This window comes from Musca autumnalis, unplaced genomic scaffold (genome assembly GCF_047663935.1).
Source record: "Musca autumnalis isolate F117 unplaced genomic scaffold, ASM4766393v1 scaffold_1, whole genome shotgun sequence".
NCBI lineage: Eukaryota > Metazoa > Arthropoda > Insecta > Diptera > Muscidae > Musca > Musca autumnalis.
In genome coordinates, this window is record NW_027411644.1 from 49,905,012 (window position 1) to 49,928,049 (window position 23,038).

The 23,038-nt window shown below is 37.2% G+C and overlaps 1 long non-coding RNA gene across 1 annotated transcript; it reads left to right on the top strand.

Moving 5' to 3' along the window:
• Positions 1-9,167: 9,167 nt before the first annotated feature.
• Positions 9,168-9,579, top strand: LOC141390520 (uncharacterized). The gene is made up of 2 exons (XR_012409393.1): positions 9,168-9,415; positions 9,484-9,579. It is a non-coding gene; the product is annotated as an uncharacterized lncRNA (long non-coding RNA).
• Positions 9,580-23,038: the final 13,459 nt, after the last annotated feature.

Sequence of the window (23,038 nt, forward strand, 5' to 3'; positions counted from 1 at the left end):
TAAAAGTTTCTTGATCTGATGTTTGATGAAAAATATTCATTAAAAATCCATATTTCTTCGTCTGATGTTTGATGGTTGATGAAATAATATTCATTGGTACCCATCATCCCTTCATGTTACTTCCAAATTTATAGTAAGGTACCTGAAATTCCTATCATAATTATATAGGTATAAAGATGTGTATACCTACTGACCTTTAAATTCATTTGAACATACACACATATGTATGTGTGTAGATCCGTGCTAACTACACTGGTGACTAAGTCCATGTGCGTATGGGCATAGACAATGAAATTGCCTCCCAGAGAATCATCTGTTAGGTGAAAATTGAGTTTAGTTTTGAATATTAAGGCAAAAACTATGCAAATTATATTTTTATGTGTTGAACCCCAAGATGATGCTGATGCTGCTGCTAGTCCTCCTGAAAATGATGGGAATGATAATGATAACAAACAATATTGAAATTAGAATAGAAGCAAATTGAAAAATATTTTTCTTTAAGTTGAATATTTTCCAAGAAATTTCAATTAGTTTTTCCAAATGGCCAAACAAAACAATACAAAGACTAAATGTGGGTTATACAGAAGATGTCCGTGTGTATGAGGGCTATGTGCGTTATGGACATGCATACGAGTATGTGTTGGAAATATTTGAATTCTTGTGAATAGAATAATTTTTTAAATGGCAATGTAATTAATTTTTAGAAATATGTTCACGTTAAAATAGAAGTATAAACAACTCATTTAATATCTGTGTTTGTCGAAAGTACTTTTTGTGAATTGGAAACAAAATTGGAAATAGTATTTTGTTTTTCCAGGAATATTGATATCTGAGTCTTCCACGAATCAATAACACTTCAATTTATTGCATGTTTTTTAACTCTTTCTTTTTCAATCGCCTTAAATTCCAAAATTATTCTCAAGTATTTTCTTGTTTATTGATAAACATATGTATGAAGGTAAACATCCATAAATAAATACAATAGGTTTTATACTTTAATTTTAATATTAAATTTGATTTTTTTTATTTCATTTCTGAATATGATTCCCTTTTTTGGCAAATTAAAAAAATAATTGTTACATATTCAAAAGTGTTTACATGTTAAAGTAGATTTTGTTGGCATAACATGTTGATATGTGTGCTTGTAAATCAACTATTTAATATATTCATGTATTAGGGTGAAAAACTAAATTTTTTTCATCAACCATCAGACCAACAAACGTGGATTTTCTAAAGAATATTTTTTTGTCAGCCATCAGACCATGAAACGTGGATTTTTTTGAATATTTTTCCATCAACATCAGACCATGAAACGTGGATTTTTTAGAATATTTTTTCATCAACCATCAGACCATGAAACGTGGATTTTTTAGAATATTTTTTCATCAACCATCAGACCATGAAACGTGGATTTTTTAAAGAATATATTTTCCATCAGACCAAGGATAGTGGATTTTTTTAAAGACGTGGATTAAATAAATAATAAATTATCTCCACCCCAATGTTGCTGAGTTGATTGTTCATATTGAAGTAAAATAAATGTTAACATATATCTATACAATTACAATATTTAACTTTAAATACGGTATATGTATATACATATGTATGTATATATGTACATATATACAAACAATACTACAAATATTATTATTTTTATTGTTGTTGTTATTTGCTGTGATTGTATTTTGAGATGATTATTGACAAATCATTATGGGTATTATTGTTGTTCGACAGGATGTAGTACAGGAAGTGCGTCAATAATACAACAATACCGACAGATATCAAATACAGAGGAACAGTAGCAAACATGTTGAGCAATACGTCAACAGAAACCCAGAAATCAAGGAGATGAAGAAGAAAAGCAAAAGACGTTATGCAGACACATTTTTTATTTATTTTCGTTTTTAAGAAAAAGACTTTTTTCATGTTCTAAACTCAATGTTTATTCGTATTGAATATTTATGCAAATATTCGGTCAGGTGATGTTATTTAAGGCTGAGAGTTGGAGAAAGGCCATAATATAATAAATTGAATATCAAAAAATATAACAAATATTAATAATTCATTTCAAGTTGAAAAGAGCATAAACACACACACAACGACAGAGTATAAAGTATGAAGGTATACTTAAGATGTTCGTTTGGGAGGCCGATAATATTTTAATACTTGTTCTGCCAATAGCAATGAAAAATTGCCAAATCTAGTTGTTGTTCTATTAAGAAATTGTGTAAATATTAGAATAAATGTATTTGTTAATTTGATTGTTAATCCCGATATCGTCTAAAGAGCAGAAAAGCAACTAGCACACAGACACAGGCACATAAAGATATGTTATTTCATTGAATAAACACGTAGCAAAAATATTTATTTAGAAAATTTAACACTCCACAGTTGGGCATAAATGGATATTTTTGAAAACGCAAAGCCTCAATGAATTTGATTTATTGTTTAATTTTGGGTTTGTGAAGGAACTTGAAAATAAATCAGTCAGCTACTATGAGAACATTAACTGTGGATTTTTAAATAATATTTTTTCAGCCAATTTTAGAGCAAAAATCGTGGATTTTTGAAGAATATTTTTAGCCATTATTAGAGCAATAATCGGGGATTTTTAAAGAATATTTTTTCAGCCATTATTAGACCAATAATCGTTGATTTTTAAAGAATATTTTTTCAGCCATTATTAGACCAATAATCGTTGATTTTTAAAGAATATTTTTTCAGCCCTTATTAGAGCAATAATCGTGGATTTTTAAAGAATAAATTTTCAGCCATTATTAGAGCTTTAATCGTGAATTTTTAAAGAATATATTTTCAGCCATTATTAGAGCAATAATCGTGGATTTTTATACCCTCCACCATAGTATGGAGGGTATATTAAGTTTGTTTTTCCGTTTGTAACGCATTAAAACACTCATTATATATTCTTGATCAGGGTAAAATTCTGAGTCGATCTGTGCACGTCCGTCCGTCCGTCTGTGGTAATCACTCTAGCATCCACAAAAATTGAGATAAAACGCTGAAATTTTTGGAAAATGCGTCTTTTATTCGCAGGCAGGTCAAGTTCGATGATGGGTTATATCGGTCCACGTTTTGGTAAAGCCCCCATATAACGGTACCCCCGGATTTACGGTATTTTGTCGTTTTTAGCTACACTTTCAGACCGATTTAGCTATAATTTGACATTTAGGGTTCTTAAAAGTCAATAAATTTATGTAACAAAAGTTGTGGGCATAGGTCCACGTTTTGGTATAGCCCCCATATAACGGTACCCCCGGATTTACGGTATTTTGACGTTTTTAGCTACATTTTCAGACCGATTTAGCTATAATTTGACATTTAGGGCTCTTAAGTGTCAATAAACTTATATAACAAAAGTTGTGGACATAGGTCCACGTTTTGGTATAGCCCCCATATAACGGTACCCCCCTATTTACGGTATTTTGACGTTTTTAGCTACATTTTCAGACCGATTTAGCTATAATTTGACATTTAGGGCTCTTAAATGTCAATAAACTTATATAACAAAACTTGTGGACATAGGTCCACGTTTGGTATAGCCCCCATATAACGGTACCCCCGATTTACGATATTTTGACGTTTTTAGCTACATTTTCAGACCGATTTACCTATAAATTGACATTTAGGGTTCTTAAATGTCAATAAACTTATATAACAAAACTTGTTGACATCGGTCCATGTTTTGGAATAGCCCCCATATAACGTTACCGCCCGATTTCAGGTATTTTAACGTTTTAAGTCACATTTCTAGACCGAATTAGCTATAATTTGATATTTAGGGTTCTAAGTGACCAAAAAACTTATATTCGAAAAAAATTATGAACATAGGTACATGTTTACAAGTTTTAACCGAATTATCTGTAATTTGAACATTCGACATTTGAAATTTTTAGTGGTCACCACACCTCTCCACCAAAAATTGTCAAGGAAGGTCGATGTATTGATAAAGCCCCCATATAAAAGTACCTCCCGATTTTCAGCAATTTGATAATTTTAGTTACAATATTAAACCGAACTAGCAGTAATTTGACATTTGAAGTTCTTAGTGGTCACATCACCTCTCCATCAAAAATTGTCAACATAGGTCCATGTTCGGATATAGCTCCCATATAACGGTACCTCCAAATTTTCAGTAATTTGGCAATTTTAGCTAACTGTACTTTGACATTTGAAGGTTGTAGTGGTCACCACACCTAGGTCCATGTTTTGGTATAGCCCCAAAACAAACCTCCCAATTTTCCGTACCTTAGTTTTATTTTTGGACGAACTTTCCGTAATTTGAAATTTAAAAGCCAACAAAAATTGTTCATTTATGTTCATATTTCCGTATAGCCCACATACCTCCGAACTAGATGTTAATGACATTTGAAGTTCCCACGTTATGTACCGATTTTCGGTACTTTGAGGATTCTAGCTACAATTTTTAACCGAATTAGGAGTTATTTGACATTAAAGGCTCCCATCAAAAACTGTCAAAATAGGTCCATGTTTTATTATAACCCCTATATAACGGTACCTCCCAATTTCTAGCCCACCAAAAATTGTCAACATACATAGTTAGATATAGGTACCATAAAAAAGGGCTTCCCGAATGAAGCATTTTATGTACATTATCTGACATTTTAACGTACCCACTTAAAGTTGGGGACAAGAATGAAAACTAATTATTCCATTTTAGTTCAGAATATTTTATGGTGGAGGGTATGAAAAGTTCGGCCCGGCCGAACTTAACGCTTTTTTACTTGTTAAAGATTAAATTTTCAGCCATTATTAGAGCAATAATCGTGGATTTTTAAAGAATATTTCTTTTAAACCCATCAGACCAATAATCGTGGTTTTTTAAAGAATATTTCTTTTAAAACCATCAGACCAATAATGGTGGATTTTTAAAGAATATTTCTTTTAAAACCATCGGACCAATAATCGTGGATTTTTAAAGAATATTTCTTTTAAACCCATCGGACCAACAATCGTGGATTTTTAAAGAATATTTCTTTTAAACCCATCAGACCAATAATCGTGGATTTTTAAAGAATATTTCTTCAAAAACCATCAGACCAATAATCGTGGATTTTTAAAGAATATTTCTTCAAAAACCATCAGACCAATAATCGTGGATTTTTAAAGAATGTTTCTTGAAAAACCATCAGACCAATAATCGTGGATTTTTAAAGAATATTTCTTGAAAAACCATCAGACCAATAATCGTGGATTTTTAAAGAATATTTTTTTTAAACCATCAGACCAATAATCGTGGATTTTTAAAGAATATTTCTTCAAAAACCATCAGACCAATATTCGTGGATTTTTAAGGAATATTTCTTCTAAAACCATCAGACCAATAATCGTGGATTTTTAAAGAATATTTCTTCAAAAACCATCAGACCAATAATCATGGATTTTAAAAGAATATTTCTTTTAAAACCATCAGACCAATAATCATGGATTTTTAAAGAATATTTCTTTTAAAACCATCCGACCAATAATCATGGATTTTTAAAGAATATTTCTTTTAAACCCATCAGACCAATATTCGTGGATTTTTAAGGAATATTTCTTCTAAAACCATCAGACCAATAATCGTGGATTTTTAAAAGAATATTTCTTCAAAAACCATCAGACCAATAATCGTGGATTTTTAAAGAATATTTCTTCAAAAACCATCAGACCAATAATCGTGGATTTTTAAAGAATATTTCTTCAAAAACCATCAGACCAATAATCGTGGATTTTTAAAGAATATTTCTTCAAAAACCATCAGACCAATAATCGTGGATTTTTAAAGAATATTTCTTTTAAACCCATCAGACCAATAATCGTGGATTTTTAAAGAATATTTCTTCAAAACCATCAGACCAATAATCGTGGATTTTTAAAGAATATTTTTTCAGCCGTTGTCAGACCGATAATCGTGGATTTTTAAAGAATATTTTTTCAGCCGTTGTCAGACCAATAATCGTGGATTTTTAAAGAATATTTTTTCAGCCGTTGTCAGACCGATAATCGTGGATTTTTAAAGAATATTTTTTCAGCCGTTGTCAGACCAATAATCGTGGATTTTTAAAGAATATTTTTTCAGCCGTTGTCAGACCAATAATCGTGGATTTTTAAAGAATATTTTTTCAGCCGTTGTCAGACCAATAATCGTGGATTTTTAAAGAATATTTTTTCAGCCGTTGTCAGACCAATAATCGTGGATTTTTAAAGAATATTTTTTCAGCCGTTGTCAGACCAATAATCGTGGATTTTTAAAGAATATTTTTTCAGCCGTTGTCAGACCAATAATCGTGGATTTTTAAAGAATATTTTTTCAGCCGTTGTCAGACCAATAATCGTGGATTTTTAAAGAATATTTTTTCAGCCGTTGTAAGACCAATAATCGTGGATTTTTAAAGAATATTTTTTCAGCCGTTGTCAGACCAATAATCGTGGATTTTTAAAGAATATTTTTTCAGCCGTTGTCAGACCAATAATCGTGGATTTTTAAAGAATATTTTTTCAGCCGTTGTAAGACCAATAATCGTGGATTTTTAAAGAATATTTTTTCAGCCGTTGTCAGACCAATAATCGTGGATTTTTTAAGAATATTTTTTCAGCCGTTGTCAGACCAATAATCGTGGATTTTTAAAGAATATTTTTTCAGCCGTTGTCAGACCAATAATCGTGGATTTTTAAAGAATATTTTTTCAGCCGTTGTCAGACCAATAATCGTGGATTTTTAAAGAATATTTTTTCAGCCGTTGTCAGACCAATAATCGTGGATTTTTAAAGAATATTTTTTCAGCCGTTGTCAGACCAATAATCGTGGATTTTTAAAGAATATTTTTTCAGCCGTTGTCAGACCAATAATCGTGGATTTTTAAAGAATATTTTTTCAGCCGTTGTCAGACCAATAATCGTGGATTTTTAAAGAATATTTTTTCAGCCGTTGTCAGACCAATAATCGTGGATTTTTAAAGAATATTTTTTCAGCCGTTGTCAGACCAATAATCGTGGATTTTTAAAGAATATTTTTTCAGCCGTTGTCAGACCAATAATCGTGGATTTTTAAAGAATATTTCTTTTAAAACCATCAGACCAATAATCGTGGATTTTTAAAGAATATTTCTTTTAAAACCATCAGACCAATAATCGTGGATTTTTAAAGAATATTTCTTTTAAAACCATCAGACCAATAATCGTGGATTTTTAAAGAATATTTCTCTTAAAACCATCAGACCAATAATCGTGGATTTTTAAAGAATATTTCTCTTAAAACCATCAGACCAATAATCGTGGATTTTTAAAGAATATTTCTTTTAAACCCATCAGACCAATAATCGTGGATTTTTAAAGAATATTTCTTTTAAAACCATCAGACCAATAATCGTGGATTTTTAAAGAATATTTCTTTTAAAACCATCAGACCAATAATCATGGATTTTTAAAGAATATTTCTTTTAAAACCATCAGACCAATAATCGTGGATTTTTAAAGAATATTTCTTTTAAACCCATCAGACCAATAATCGTGGATTTTTAAAGAATATTTCTTTTAAACCCATCAGACCAATAATCGTGGATTTTTAAAGAATATTTCTTCAAAACCATCAGACCAATAATCGTGGATTTTTAAAGAATATTTTTTCAGCCGTTGTCAGACCGATAATCGTGGATTTTTAAAGAATATTTTTTCAGCCGTTGTCAGACCAATAATCGTGGATTTTTAAAGAATATTTTTTCAGCCGTTGTCAGACCGATAATCGTGGATTTTTAAAGAATATTTTTTCAGCCGTTGTCAGACCGATAATCGTGTATTTTTAAAGAATATTTTTTCAGCCGTTGTCAGACCAATAATCGTGGATTTTTAAAGAATATTTTTTCAGCCGTTGTCAGACCGATAATCGTGGATTTTTAAAGAATATTTTTTCAGCCGTTGTCAGACCAATAATCGTGGATTTTTAAAGAATATTTTTTCAGCCGTTGTCAGACCAATAATCGTGGATTTTTAAAGAATATTTTTTCAGCCGTTGTCAGACCAATAATCGTGGATTTTTAAAGAATATTTTTTCAGCCGTTGTCAGACCAATAATCGTGGATTTTTAAAGAATATTTTTTCAGCCGTTGTCAGACCAATAATCGTGGATTTTTAAAGAATATTTTTTCAGCCGTTGTCAGACCAATAATCGTGGATTTTTAAAGAATATTTTTTCAGCCGTTGTAAGACCAATAATCGTGGATTTTTAAAGAATATTTTTTCAGCCGTTGTAAGACCAATAATCGTGGATTTTTAAAGAATATTTTTTCAGCCGTTGTCAGACCAATAATCGTGGATTTTTTAATGAATATTTTTTCACCAACCATCAGACCAATAATCGTGGATTTTTAAAGAATATTTCTTCTAAAACCATCAGACCAATAGTCGTGGATTTTTAAAGAATATTTCTTCTAAACCATCATACCAATAATCGTGGATTTTTAATGAATATTTCTTCTAAAACCATCATACCAATAGTCGTGGATTTTTAAAGAATATTTTTTAGCCCCTTTCAGACCAATAGTCGTGGTTGGTTTTTTTAACGAATATTTTTCAAAGCTAAAACAACATTTACTATATTTGTATTTTGCTTTTATTTCTATATTTTATTTAATTGCAAACATTTCAACACAAACTCGAATTTTTTACCATAATTTCTAGACATATCTTGAAACTGTGTAGGAAATTCTGTCCCGTGGCATAGCCACACATAGAGCAACAGCAATAATTGTAAATAGCTTCATTTTAGTTTTCAAACAACCAAGTTTTCCCAAATTGTAGACGAAAGATAGATGGATGAATGGAAATGTTGATAAATTTTCATGGAAACAACGATTTAAATAGCTCCCTATAAATGGTAAACGTTTTATGATCTGCATTGAATTGCGTGGCTTTGCAAATGGCAAAGTTAATGCAAAAAAATGCAAATTCAAAATACACAATAGACCAGAAAAACTTTTTAAAATAAATTATTGTTTTTGAAAACTTAAAAAAAACTTAATGCTGAGAGATCATAATGAGGTAATAAACTCAAACAAGATCATGAAGTAAGTTAGTAACCTAATTTTCATACACAATGAATATACGTTTTTCTAACAGTTTTCCTGAAAGTAATTGTCATTTTATGGCAAACAATTTGAAGCATTAATTTAACAATTTGTCACGCACAGATTTGCATGCACACACCACATAATAAGTAATATTTTTCCATTGGATATTTTACATTGAATGAACTATATAAAGTCCCTATGAAAGATTTCTTAATCATTCCACAATTCGTCGTTGTGTCAAGTATTCCAAATACAATCTCCCAAAAATGAAGTTCCTAGTAATGGTTGTTGCTGCTTTTACCGCCCTATTGGCCTACAATAGTGGTGATGTAAGTATTTTCGAACATTTCCAACTGGAAGAAAATTTATTCATTCATTTTTTCCTTATAATTTATAGCCACCACCAATCAATCCCTACTAATCGTAGAGAACTCCAGCAGTAATGATATAAAAACAATAGTCATGAATAAATGTTTATAAATGTGCATTAAAACTCAATCGTTTTTATTAAAGGGTTTTACATATTTGATCTTACTTTACGAAGATAGGTTCCTGCGACGGACGTAGTCAGAGGTGTCAAAATTGTGATTTTGAGACATTGTTTGTACATTTTACTTGCAATAGCACAAATTTTTTCGGTATGACATTCTGTGGTAATCTATATGGTGTCAGTGTGGACGACTATGCAAACCTTCCACAATGTCGCTCTGAGGACTGCGATAAAGTACCACCCCATGACACCAGTGGGTCATCTTCATCAGGAGGAGAAGATTTTACAGATGATAGTTTAAAGAAAATTCCAAAAGTACAAACGGGAAACTCTTAATCAACAGGCTTATCATGCAGAATTGTGTAGCATTCACACTGATACTAATACAAAGATACAGTGTAAATGCCGTTAGGTTAGGTTAGGTTGAAAAGAGGGGCGAGTAATCGCCACATGCCCTGGTGGATATACACATAAACCAGAAGAAGGCCTGTTGTGCGCTCTAGACTAGGTTTCTTGAAGAAAGGGACTCTACTGTACTTTATTTGAGGAACTCTGTGCCCTTAACAAAATCCCGTAATTGTTTCAGGTCGTCTACAATTATCTGATTAAGATCTGGTATTATGTCGTTCTCTAAAAACTGGGATCTGATGTTTGCGAAAGCGGGGCATTGGCAGGGAAAATGCTCCAATGTTTCGTCATCTTCTCCGCATGTCCTGCATACGCTGTTGTCTGCACAATTAATTTTGTGCAGATGAGCTTGTAAACCCAAGTGACCTGTAAGGACACCTGTAAGTCTACTCAACTCTACCTTACCTAGCAGTAATAGATTTTTAGTTTTTTCCTCAATTGGGTCTCCCCATAGGATTTTTGTGGTGTTCCCTAATTCCTCTCTATTCCATAGGGATAAGTGGGCATTTTTTGCCCAAGTTTTTAACTCTAGACGAGACGCGTTTAGTGGCTTTGCGTTCTCTGAGTTAACTGTTGCTAATTCCCTTCCATTTTTTGCCAGATAATTTGCTATCTCATTACTTCTATTCCCCGCATGTCCCGGTACCCATATTATACGCACCAAGCCATGTTGAGAATAGCTGTTGATCGAATTTCCACAATCCAGGACTATTTGTGATTTTACTGTCTTGGATGTTATTGCTTTGATTGCAATTTTGCTGTCCGTAAGGACGTTTACAGTATTTGGTCTCGTGTTGGCATTAAGCCAGTTCAGACACTCTGTAATCGCTCGGATCTCCGCTTGATGAACCGTATTGTGATCCGGCAAACAAAGAGATATTTCGGTCTCTTGTTCGTTGGACTTTCTGTAGTATTTTCATATTACACTTTTTATCCATAGCAGTCCACCAGACTACTAAAGCGTATGTTAGAATAGGTCTAACTACGCTTTTGTATAGCCAGTGTGTCGTCTTAGGGTTAAGATCCCACTTGGAGCCTATAGCCCTTCTACAGGTTGACCAATATATATAAGCTTTTTTAGCTCTTTCCTGAATATGGTCTTTCCATTTAAGTTTCCTATCCAGGATTACTCCCAGATATTTAACTTTGTTGGAAATATTGTTGTTTAGGAAAACTGGTTCTTCAAAATGTTTTTTTCCTAGTGAACAGACATGGGTGACGTAGGGGATGAGTGATACCAAGCAACGGTCCTGACCGGTTTTAACATGGCAAAGCCCAGGATTTATCTTGGTCCCTCTTTCATCTCAAGTGGACACTGACCTCCCCGTGTTGTCACCTGGGGAACTGCCTTTAACACTCGTTAAAGGTAGTGAGCTAACATGTGCCGCGCGTTCACCCATAAGAACGTTAAAAGCTTGGGTTTGGGCGTCGGGTTAGTAACCCTCCCCTAGAAAGAACAGCCTACTATGAAAAAACGAAAGAAAAGAAAAACAAACCCCTCTAAAGTTGACGAACCACGCAAACGTTTTAAGGCCCATGGTCTGCGAATCTGCACCTGGAATGTTCGCACTCTTTATAGAGAAGGAGCAGTCTTCGCATTGGCAGACGTACTTGAAAAGTACAAGGCCGATATTACAGCCATACAGGAAATACGATGGATTGGGATAGGCGTCACAACAACACCTAAAGGTGACGCACTGCATTATAGCTGACATGACGTAAAGCATGAGTTTGGTTGCGGATTTGTAGTTAGTCGGAGACTAAAACATCTGGTATCCAGCTTCACCCCGGTGAATGAAAGACTTGCTGCAATTCGAATAAAAGCTAAATTCTTCAACATCAGATTTATTTGCGCTCATGCTCCCACTGAAGAAAAGGACGAACAGACCAAAGATATATTTTACGAGCGCTTAGAAGAAACTTATGACCGTTGCCCTGCCCATGACATTAAAATCATTCTAGGCGATTTTAATGCCAAAATTGGAAAGGAGAATATCTTTGGCCCAACAGTCGGGAAATTCAGTCTCCACAGTGAAACATATGCCAATGGTATGAGGCTGATAGACTTTGCAGCTGCAAAAAACATGGTAGTTAGCAGTACCAGATTTAATCATCTCGATATTCATAAGAGCACCTGGCTGTCTCCAGATCAAAGAACAAGTAATCAAATTGATCATGTTGTCATAGATGGAAGACATTCATCCAGCGTGTTGGATGTACGATCGTTCCGAGGCGCAAACATTGATTCGGACCACTACCTTGTTGCAGCAAAGGTACGTACCCGTCTAAACGTTGCAAATAAAGCACGAACAGACTCAACGCGGAAGTTTGACATCGATAGGCTGCATACACAACAGATTGCCACAGCATATTCCACTCAACTAGCCCAATTGCTTAATCAAAGCACTCCTCATCCCGATAACATATCAGCGCAATGGCAAAGCATTGCCCACTCCATGCAAACAGCCGCAAAATCCATACTTGGATACAAGAGGCCTCCACCAAGGAATCCATGGTATGATCAGGAGTGTCGTGCTGCTACCGAAGAGAAAAATGCGGCATATAGAGCTACTTTGCAATCAGTAGCAACGCGTAGCGCGCGAGAGAGATATCGGGAGAAAAGGAGAGAAGAGAAACGTCTTTTCCGCAAGAAAAAGAGAGAAATGGAAAAGCGGGAGTGTGAAAAAATCGAGATGTACAGGAGCCAGAATGAAGTCCGAAAATTCTACCAAAGAGTGAAACATCAAACAGATGGCTTTGGTACAGGCACATCCTCCTGTAGAGACCAGCAAGGTAATCTGGTAACAGATACAGATAGCGTGCTCAGGATATGGAAGGAACATTTCTCCAATCTGCTGGTATCCAATAGTAGCGAAGACGATGATACCACAGATCCAATCCTAGAAGATGGTATAGAATGTATACCGTCCAGCCAAGATGAGGTATAAACAGCAATCAACCGGCTGAAGAATAATATAGCAGCAGGAGCCGATGGCTTACCAGCCGAGCTGTTTAAAACCGGAGGCGACGCGCTGATAAGGTGTATGCATCAGCTAGTTAGCACCATCTGGCAGGAAGAACGCGTACCCGACGATTGGAACCTGAGCATCCTATGTCCCGTCCACAAAAAAGGAGATAAGACTGTATGCTCAAACTATAGGGGCATAAGTCTTCTCCCTATTGCCTATAAGATAGTGTCAGGGATATTGTGCGAACGACAAAAGCCAATGGTCAACGAAATAATTGGACCGTACCAATGTGGTTTTAGACCTGGCAAGTCCACCATTGACCAGATATTTACCCTGCGGCAAATCCTAGAGAAGACCCAAGAGATGCAGATCGACATATTTCACCTTTTTGTCGATTATAAAGCAGCATTCGACAGTCCCCTCCGATCAAAGGTATTCCACGCAATGTCTGAATTTGGTATCCCCGCAAAGCTCATCCGGCTTTGTAAGATGATACTAGGTCCTCAGTTAAAATTGGAAAGAAGCTCTCCGAAGAATTTTGTACCAAAAGAGGTTTCAGACAAGGAGACAGCCTTTCGTGTGACCTACTCAACATTTTGCTGGAAAAGGTAATACGAGATGCAAATGTCAAAAGAAATGGCACAATTTACACCAATAGCCACATGTTACTTGCCTATGCTGATGACATAGACATCATGGGACGATCAGTAAAGGAAGTAACTGATACCTTTAGGAAGGTCGAAGCAGAATCTGCGAAAGTGGGTCTGGCGGTAAACGGCGAAAAGACCAAATTGATGGTGTCGACGCGCAAAGCGTCCATAGAGCTCGGACCAACTGTGGAAGTTGGTACCTACAATTTTGAGGTAGTTAAAGACTTCGTCTACCTCGGCACTGCCATAAACACAACAAACAACATCAGTTGTGAAATAAGAAGAAGATTTGTATTGGCCAACAGATGCTACTATGGTCTAAGTAAGCAATTTAAAAACAAAGCCACATCTCGTCAAACAAAAATAACACTATACAAAACGCTGATACTACCCGTGCTAATGTATGGCTCCGAAGCATGGGTACTTGCGCAAGCAGATAAGGCAGTGCTTGGTGTGTTTGAGAGGAAAATTCTTCGAAAGATCTACGGGCCGATTTGCGTTGACGGTGAATATCGACGTCGTATGAACCACGAGCTCTATCAGCTATACAAAGACATGAATATAGTTAAACGTATCGAGATGCAGCGATTGCGTTGGCTAGGCCATATCATAAGAATGAGCGATGATGAACCCGCTAAAAAGGCGTATGAATACATGCCGCATGGCGGTGCACGCAGAATTGGCAGGCCAAGGAATAGATGGCGCAAACAAGTGGATGATGAGATGAAAAGGCGCGGTATTCCAGAGTGCAAAGCAACAAATAGAGAGGAATGGAGATCTCTTCTTAGTTCGGCCTATAGAACAAATGTTCTGTAACGGGCCAGCTAAGTAAGTAAGTAAGTAAGTTTTAACTCTAGACGAAACGCGTTTAGTGGCTTTGAGTTCTCTAAGTTTAACAAAAAAACAAAAAACATTGTTCCACAACATCTCATACGGGACAAGGGAGACTTCTCTCATATCAATGAGTGCACCCCGATTCATATTAGCTCAATGATATGGGACCTACTGTTTATCGCCGAGTCCGAACGGCGTGCCTTAAGACACCACTTGTAGAGAAGTTTTCAAGGCTGATGTACTCAGGAAATGTCGCCAACATTACTGAGGGGTATTTTGCCACCGTTGAAAAATGTTTGATGTTGCCTGGCCGGGGAATCGAACCACTGACCTTCTGCGTGCAAGGCGGGTGTGCATACCATTGCACCACGGTGGCACTGTTGCTAAGTTTACTGTTGCTAATTTCCTGCCATTTTTTGGCAGATAATTTGCTATCTCATTACTTCTATTCCCCGCATATCCCGGTACCCATATTATACGCACCAAGCCATGTTGAGAATAGCTGTTGATCGAATTTACACAATCCAGGACTATTTGTGATTTTACTGTCTTGGATGTTATTGCTTTGATTGCAGTTTTGCTGTCCGTAAGGACGTTTACAGTATTTGGTCTCGTGTTGGCATTAAGCCAACCGGGTGCCACCGTGGTGCAATGGTATGCACGCCCGCCTTGCACGCAGAAGGTCGGGGGTTTGATTCCTCGGCCAAGCAACATCAAACATTTTTCAACGGTGGCAAAATACCCCTCAGTAATGTTGGCGACATTTCCTGAGTATTTCAGCCTTGAAAAACTTCTCCACAAGTGGTGTCTTAAGACACGCCGTTCGGACTCGGCGATAAACAGTAGGTCCCATATCATTGAGCTAAATATGAATCGGGGTGCACTCATTGATATGAGAGAAGTCTCCCTTGTCCCGTATGGGATGTTGTGGAACAATGTTTTTTTTTTTTTTTTTTTTGTTGGCATTAAGCCAGTTCAGACACTCTGTAATCGCTCGGATCTCCGCTTGATGGACCGTATTGTGATCCGGCAAACAAAGAGATATTTCGGTCTCTGGTTCGTTGGACTTTCTGTAGTATTTTAATATTACACTTTTTATCCATAGCAGTCCATCAAACTACTGAAGCGTATGTTAGAATAGGTCTAACTACGCTTTTTTATAGCCAGTGTGTCATCTTAGGATTAAGATCCCACATAGCCCTTCTACAGGTTGACCAACATATATAAGCTTTCTTAGCTCTTTCCTGAATATGGTCTTTCCATTTATGTCCAGGATTACTCCCAGATATTTAACTTTGTTGGAAATATTGATCTTCAAAGTGTTTGTTTTCCTAGTGAACAGACATATTTCCGTTTTTTCGGGTTTACGTTAAGACCTCTTGGTCTAGCCCAGTTGTACGCGAGTTTTAGGGCTGATTCAGATGATGACGTTATTGAAAGCACCCTCGATATCAATGCACACCGCTAGTGTATACATCTTCCTGTCGAAGGTGCTCTCGATGTGGTGTACAACCTCATGTAATGCGGTTTCCACTGATCTATCTTTAACGTATGCATGTTGTTTGTATTTAAGCATATCGTTTGGAATCTTGATCTTAATCATGGTATCGACTATACTTTCCATGGTTTTAAGCAGGAAGGATGTTAGCCTTATCGGACGATAAGACTTAGGAACTGCGTAACTTGCCTTTCCAAGTTTGGAGATAAATACTACCCTCGCTTGCTGCCAGGCTTTAGGGGTTTACGCTAATTTTAAGCACGCGTTCCAGATAGTTTGGACACAATGTAGTCCATCTCTTTCCGGAGTAAGGCCGGAAATAGCTCATCCGGTCCCGCTGCTTTGAAAGGTTTGAAACTGTTGATGGCATCCTTTACCATCGCTTCATCAATTGTTGGTGTTTCCTCTGTAACGTATTCCCTAACCACCGGCAGTCCTGCGTGCACGGCAGTGTTCGGCGGGAAATGTGTATTCATCAGAAGACCCAGCGTGTCCTTGATTGTTTCCATCTTATTTCCCATATCATTCACCATAATCTCGGTTTGTATATGAGTTTTCGATAGAAACTTTTTTTTTATTTTTGATACATCTTTTACGCTGTCTACCTGTTCACAGAAGAGTTTCCAGGAATTGTACTTTGCTGTTCTAGTCATTTTGTTGTATTCTTTAATTTTTGTGTGATAGTTGTCCCAGAATACAGCTAATTTTTTTACGTCGAGCTCTGTTGTATCCAGGATTTTTCGTTGGCAGATTTCCTCTCTCGAAGAGGACAACTTTTTTCGAATGGCTTTACTAAGATCTCCGTTATAATGTTGACATTTCTGTCTATATCTTCCGTGCTAAGGCATTCATAGCTATCGTGCCCTAGCCTTTCTTTTATTAGTTTTCCAAATTTTGTTCAGTTGGTTTTGGATTTATTTCGGAAACTTATAGGTTTCGGCGGTGGCCGTGTTAGTTCAAATCTTATATACCGATGATCCGAGAAGGAGTGCTGTTCCGAGACTCTTCGGATCATATTGTTATATCTAATACTTCTTCCCTAATCTTGTTAACAAAGGTGGCTTTATTTCCTATGCTAAGGGTTATTAGGTCGTTAGTATTCTAGAAATCTAAAAGGGCTTTGCCCCTTTTGTTATACCCTCCACCATATGGAGGGTATAATTAAATTTGTCATTCCGTTTGTAACACATCGAAATATTCGTCGGAGACCCTATAAAGTATATATATTATTGATCAGCATAAAATTCTATGTCGATTTGACCATGCCCGTCTGTCCGTCCGTCCGTCTGTCTGTCTGTTGAAATCAAGATACAGAAGTTTTTATTACTTGCAGGATGGTTGGTATTGAAAATGGGATATATCGGTCCACGTTTTGGTATAACCCCCATAGAACTGTACCTCCCGATTTTCGGTATTTTTAAGGTTTTAGCTTCATTATCCTACCAAAATGGCTGAAATTTAGTACGTAGTATTCTTTAGGGGTATACAACTTTCCCCCAGAATTTAGTCGGTATCGGTCTACACCTTCATATAGCCCCCATAGAAAGGTACCTCCCGATTTTCCGTATTTTAAATGTTGTGGCTTCAATATTCCACCAAAATGGCTGAAATTTGGTATTAAGTCTTCAATGTGATATAAAACTGTTCGCCAGAAATTTGTCTGTACAGGTCCACGCTTTCATATTGCCCCATTTTCGACTAAAATTCGTCGGTATAGGTCCAAGTTTCGATATAGCCTCCTTAGAACGGTACCTCCCGATTTTCGTAAAACTGAAGATTGTGACGTCAATATCCAACCGAAATGGCTGAAATTCGTTATTTCGTCTTCCAAGAGTTATAAAATATTCCAGAAGAGTATTTTCAGTATAAGTCCACGTCTTCCTACATCCCCATAGAAGCGTACTTCTTGATTTTCGGTATTTTTTAAGTTTTATCCACATTCTCTTACCGAAATATAGGAAATTTCGGTAAGAAATTTCTTTGAGCCTAAAAACTTTCCGTCAGAAATTTGTCGGTATAGATCGACGTTTTGAAATAGACCCCACAGAATGGTGCCTCACATTGTTTTACCGAAATTGCTAAAATTTAGTATTAAGTCTTCTTCATACACGAAAGGAAACTAATTATTTCATTTTACTTCAATACAACTTGTGGTGGAGGGTATAACAAGTTCGGCCCGGCCGAACTTAACGCCGTTCTTACTTGTTAGTATTAGTACTACCCCACGCAAAGTGTTTGTTTGCTTTCCTCGCCAACCGCTGCAGCTCCGACGTAGGTGGTAGCGTCGGCGAATCGAACGGTAAATATACTGACGCAAGGTATATATTGCCATTCCTCAGCTTCAGAACAGTTGCGTCCGATGTTGACAACTCGGGAGAGAAAAGAAAACATACATTTTTGTGACATATTATACAGGTTCTCGGCCGAGACCCCGTATTTACATAAACCGGTTGGTATTTTATATGGCTTAGTCCAGAAACCTTGTTCTGAATAGTCCAAGGTTCCTGGATCAAGCCAATGTGGATTTTACCTGTATTAATTTGCTCCATCAGGGCCATGGTTGCCGTTTGGCTCCGATGGAGGTTTATCTGGATGACCTCAATCATTGGTCTTCCAGTAAACGGGCTTCTTGAGATTCGGTGATTACAGCATCGACTCCATTTTCATTTTTGCTAGATGGTAAAACCTCTTCGCTGTTTGGTTTGGCTTCCTCGTTTACGCCGATTACCGCCTTTTCTGCTTTGAAGCGGACAGCGTTGGAGATGTAGAAAGCCCTGCCCTTAGTCTTTGTTAGACTGGCCATGAAGAGATGATTAATTCCGACCACAAGGAGAGTTCCGCCCTCCTGCTCCTCCCTGTGGAAGACTTCCCATCTCTTCACGTCCAAGTCCTTGTTTTGGCGACTGAAAATGCCAGATAAGAAAATATTTCTAGGAATTTCGAAATACTTTTCTCTCGTTTGCAGTTATGGCAGGAATAGAAAGAAAGAAATAAAACGAGCGTACAAGTTGGTTGGAAAAGAACAGCAGTGGTTCTTTATTTTGTATTCAAATTTGGAGATTTGAATAGCAGCGCATACCGAATTTAGCAACAGTACTGGTTGATAGTTTTGTAACAAGTGAGTTTATTATAAAGGAAATTAGAAATTGCAAAGAGAGAAAGAGAGCGTACATTTAGTTAGAAAATTCAGACGGAGATCATACAAGAGACAACTCTGGGCAGAATTAGGGATGTCGAATTCAAATATAGAAAAATAGAATTAGGGTTGCCAGTTGGGGAAATCCGTCGTGAACAGCGACCAAAGACTTCGACCAAGAGTTCCGTCTCGAACTTGCTGCCCCAACCTCTGAGGAATACCGAAGTCTAAGTTAGTTGAGGAATTTGGTATTTCCTCGCCAACTTTAGTTTGCCGCTTTCCCATGGATGTATTATGCTGCTGATAATATCCTTGAGGGCGGCAACGTTTGCATGCTGGGCAAATTGGAACACCAGCACGTCCCCTTTAACCCGCTGCTGATAATTTAAATTGGACCGCCACCATTCATTATGTGATCCAATATTTTATTGTTGACAGTTTCCTCAATTGGTGGAAGATGATATTTGGGTAGTTTTCCGGAACCACTATTGGTATCGATCACTGCATAGCAGAGCTCGTCCCTGTAGCGTTTCTTGGCTACCTTGGCGTAAGATGGTGGCTCTCTACCAGTCTCCGCAGCCCTCTTCCTCTTCTTCCGGGTCCGGGATTTCTACGCAGAATCTCCAGACACTGCAGTCGATTCTGACTTTGTCGTCAAAGGATTCTCGGAACAGTCTCCTTTGCATGGTTCTTGACGCGGTGCACTCGAAACGTTTGGGGATGTGAAGCTCTTTTTCTTCTTTGCCGGCTTTACAGTGTTCTGCTCTTCGGGGGATCTGATCCTCTTCACCGCTTCTGAAAAAGTGAAGAGAGTGATCATGATCCGTTACTTCCTGAACTTGCATCGTTGAGCCCCAGACAGCTGCTTCTTGTGTGTTGTGAGCTTTTCAATGCTGTTGCTCACTTCGTCTACCATCTTGTGGACCTCCTCCTTATCTGGGATTTCCATGACAGTTATATTTTTGTTGCTTTCGCTAACGGATTCGGAGTCTGAGCCGATAGCTGTATCTGAAGGCTGCCACAACCTACAAAATACTGAAAATCGGGAGGTACCGTTATATGGTGGCTATATTAAGGCGTGGAGCTATACCGACAAATTTCATTTGGAACGTTTAGTACCCCCAAATGAAGACTAAATAACAAATAGGGAGGTGCCGTCCTATGGGGGATATACTAAGGCGTGTATCTGTACCGACAAATTTCATATGGAATGTTTAGTACCCCAAATGATTATCAAATACCAAATGTCTGCCATTTCGGTGGATTATTGGGGCCACAACCTTCATAATACCGAAAATCGGGAGGTACCGTTCAATGGGGGCTATATGAAGGTGTGGATCTATACCGGCAAATTTCTGGGGGAAAGTTGTATACCCTCAAGGAAAACTAAGTACCAAATTTCAGTCATTTCGGTGTTACAATGAGGCTAAAACCTTGAAAATACCGATAATCGGGAGGTACCGTTCTATGGGGATATATGAAGGCTTGGACGTATACCGAAAATTTCATATGGAACGTTTAGTACCACAAGTGAAGACCAAATACCAAATTTCAGCCAATTCGGTGGAATGTTAAGGCCACAACCTTCAAAATACCGGAAAGAGGGAGGTACCGTTCTATGAGGGTTATACTAAGGCGTGGGTGGACCTATACCGACAAATTTGATATGGAACGTTTAATACCAAATTTTAGTCATTTGTCCGAATATTGAGGCCACAACCTTCAAAATAAGGGAAATAGGGAGGTACGTTCTATGGGGGGCTATAAGAAGGCGTGGACCTATACCGACAAATTTCTGGAGGAAAGTTTTTTAACCCCAACGATGAGTAAATACCAAATTTCAACAATTTCTTAGGATAATTGAGGTCACAACATTTAAAACACCGAAAATTGGGAGGTACGTTCAAATTTGGGGGAAAGTTTTATACCGATATAGCCCATTTGCAATTCCAAACATCCTAGGAGTAATAGAAACTTCTATATCAAATTACAAAGCTCTATCTTAAAAATTGCGAGCTGTATCTTGATTTCAACAGACGGACGGACGGGCGGACTGACGGATATGGTTATATCGACTTACAATTTTACCCTGAGAGGGTTTCCGATGAATATTTCGATGTGTTACAAACGGAATGACAAATTCAATTATAACCTCCATATTATGGTTTAGTACCCCCAAATGAAGACTAAACACCAAATTTCAGCAATTTCGTTGGAATATTGAGGCCACAACCTTCAAAATACCAGAAATAGGAAGGTGCCGTCCTATGGGGGATATACTAAGGCGTGTATCTGTACCGACAAATTTCATATGGAATGTTTAGTACCCCAAATGATTATCAAATACCAAATGTCTGCCATTTCGGTGGATTATTGGGGCCACAACCTTCATAATACCGAAAATCGGGAGGTACCGTTAAATGGGGGCTATATGAAGGTGTGGATCTATACCGGCAAATTTCTGGGGGAAAGTTGTATATCCTCAAGGAAAACTAAGTACCAAATTTCAGCCATTTCGGTGTTACAATTAGGCTAAAACCTTGAAAATACCGATAATCGGGAGGTACCGTTCTATTGGTGCCATACAAGGCGTAGACCTGTGTCGACAAATTTCATACGCAACTTTTAATACCCAAAGTGAAATCTAAATTCTAAATTTCAGCCATTTCGGTGGAATATTAAGGCCACAACCTTCAAAATACCGGAAAGAGGGAGGTACCGTTCTATGTAGAGTTGGGTAATCTAGTTCCTTGTACTAGTTCCAAAACGTATGAGTAACATAATCAAATATAACGTGTGCTATTAAGTATACGCAGTTTCTTCAAAGAAAAAATGTGGGCCATTAGAACTGCGAAGTGAACGAGATAGTTCCATATAGTTCCTTTGGCACAACTCTAGTTCTATGAGGGTTATACTAAGGCGTGGGTGGACCTATACCGACAAATTTGATATGGAACGTTTAATACCAAATTTTTGTCATTTGTCCGAATATTGAGGCCACAACCTTCAAAATAAGGGAAATAGGGAGGTACGTTCTATGGGGGGCTATAAGAAGGCGTGGACCTATACCGACAAGTTTCTGGAGGAAAGGTTTTTAACCCCAACGAAGAGTAAATACCAAATTTCAACCATTTCTTGGGAGTATTGAGGTCACAACGTTTAAAACACCGAAAATTGGGACGTACGTTCAAATTTGGTGGAAAGTTTTATACCAGCGACGAAATATGCAGAAAACTACCGATATTCGGATGCTACCTTTCTACGGGGCTATATCAAAACGTGGACCGATATAGCACATTTGCAATACCAAACACCCTAGGAGTAATAGAAACTTCTATATCAAATTACAAAGCTCTATCTTAAAAATTGCGAGCTGTATCTTGATTTCAACAGACGGACGGTCGGGCGGACAGACGGATATGGTTATATCGACTTAGAATTTTACCCTGAGAGGGTCTCCGATGAATATTTCGATGTGTTACAAACGGAATGACAAACTCAATTATAACCTCCATATTATGGTGGAGGGTATAATTATGCTGGTGGCAGGATAAAAAATTACTTCCAAATTTAGATCATGCTCCAACGCGGATTGTATCGGCCTATTTCTTCAAGTCCCTTCACCGCACAATATCAACACTTTTGCCCGTTAATCCAGTTTATGGTCACATCTCGAATCATGCTGAGATTTTAATAGGGGGTAGTTTTTATGATGATCGGGAGCCACCGTAGTGCAGTGGTAAGCACGTCCGCCTCGCACTCAGAATGTCTGCGATTCGATCCCTGACCAGAACATCAACATTTTCGGCGGTGAAAAATCCCTTCAGTGTAATACTGGCTTACATTTCCTAAGTATTTAAGCCATCACCCACTGTCTACTCCTGACTTGGTGTCCTCTTTTCACGACCGATCATGGGCGGTATAACCCTACCAAAATCTGTAAGAGCCAACTCGAAGTACTTGGCGG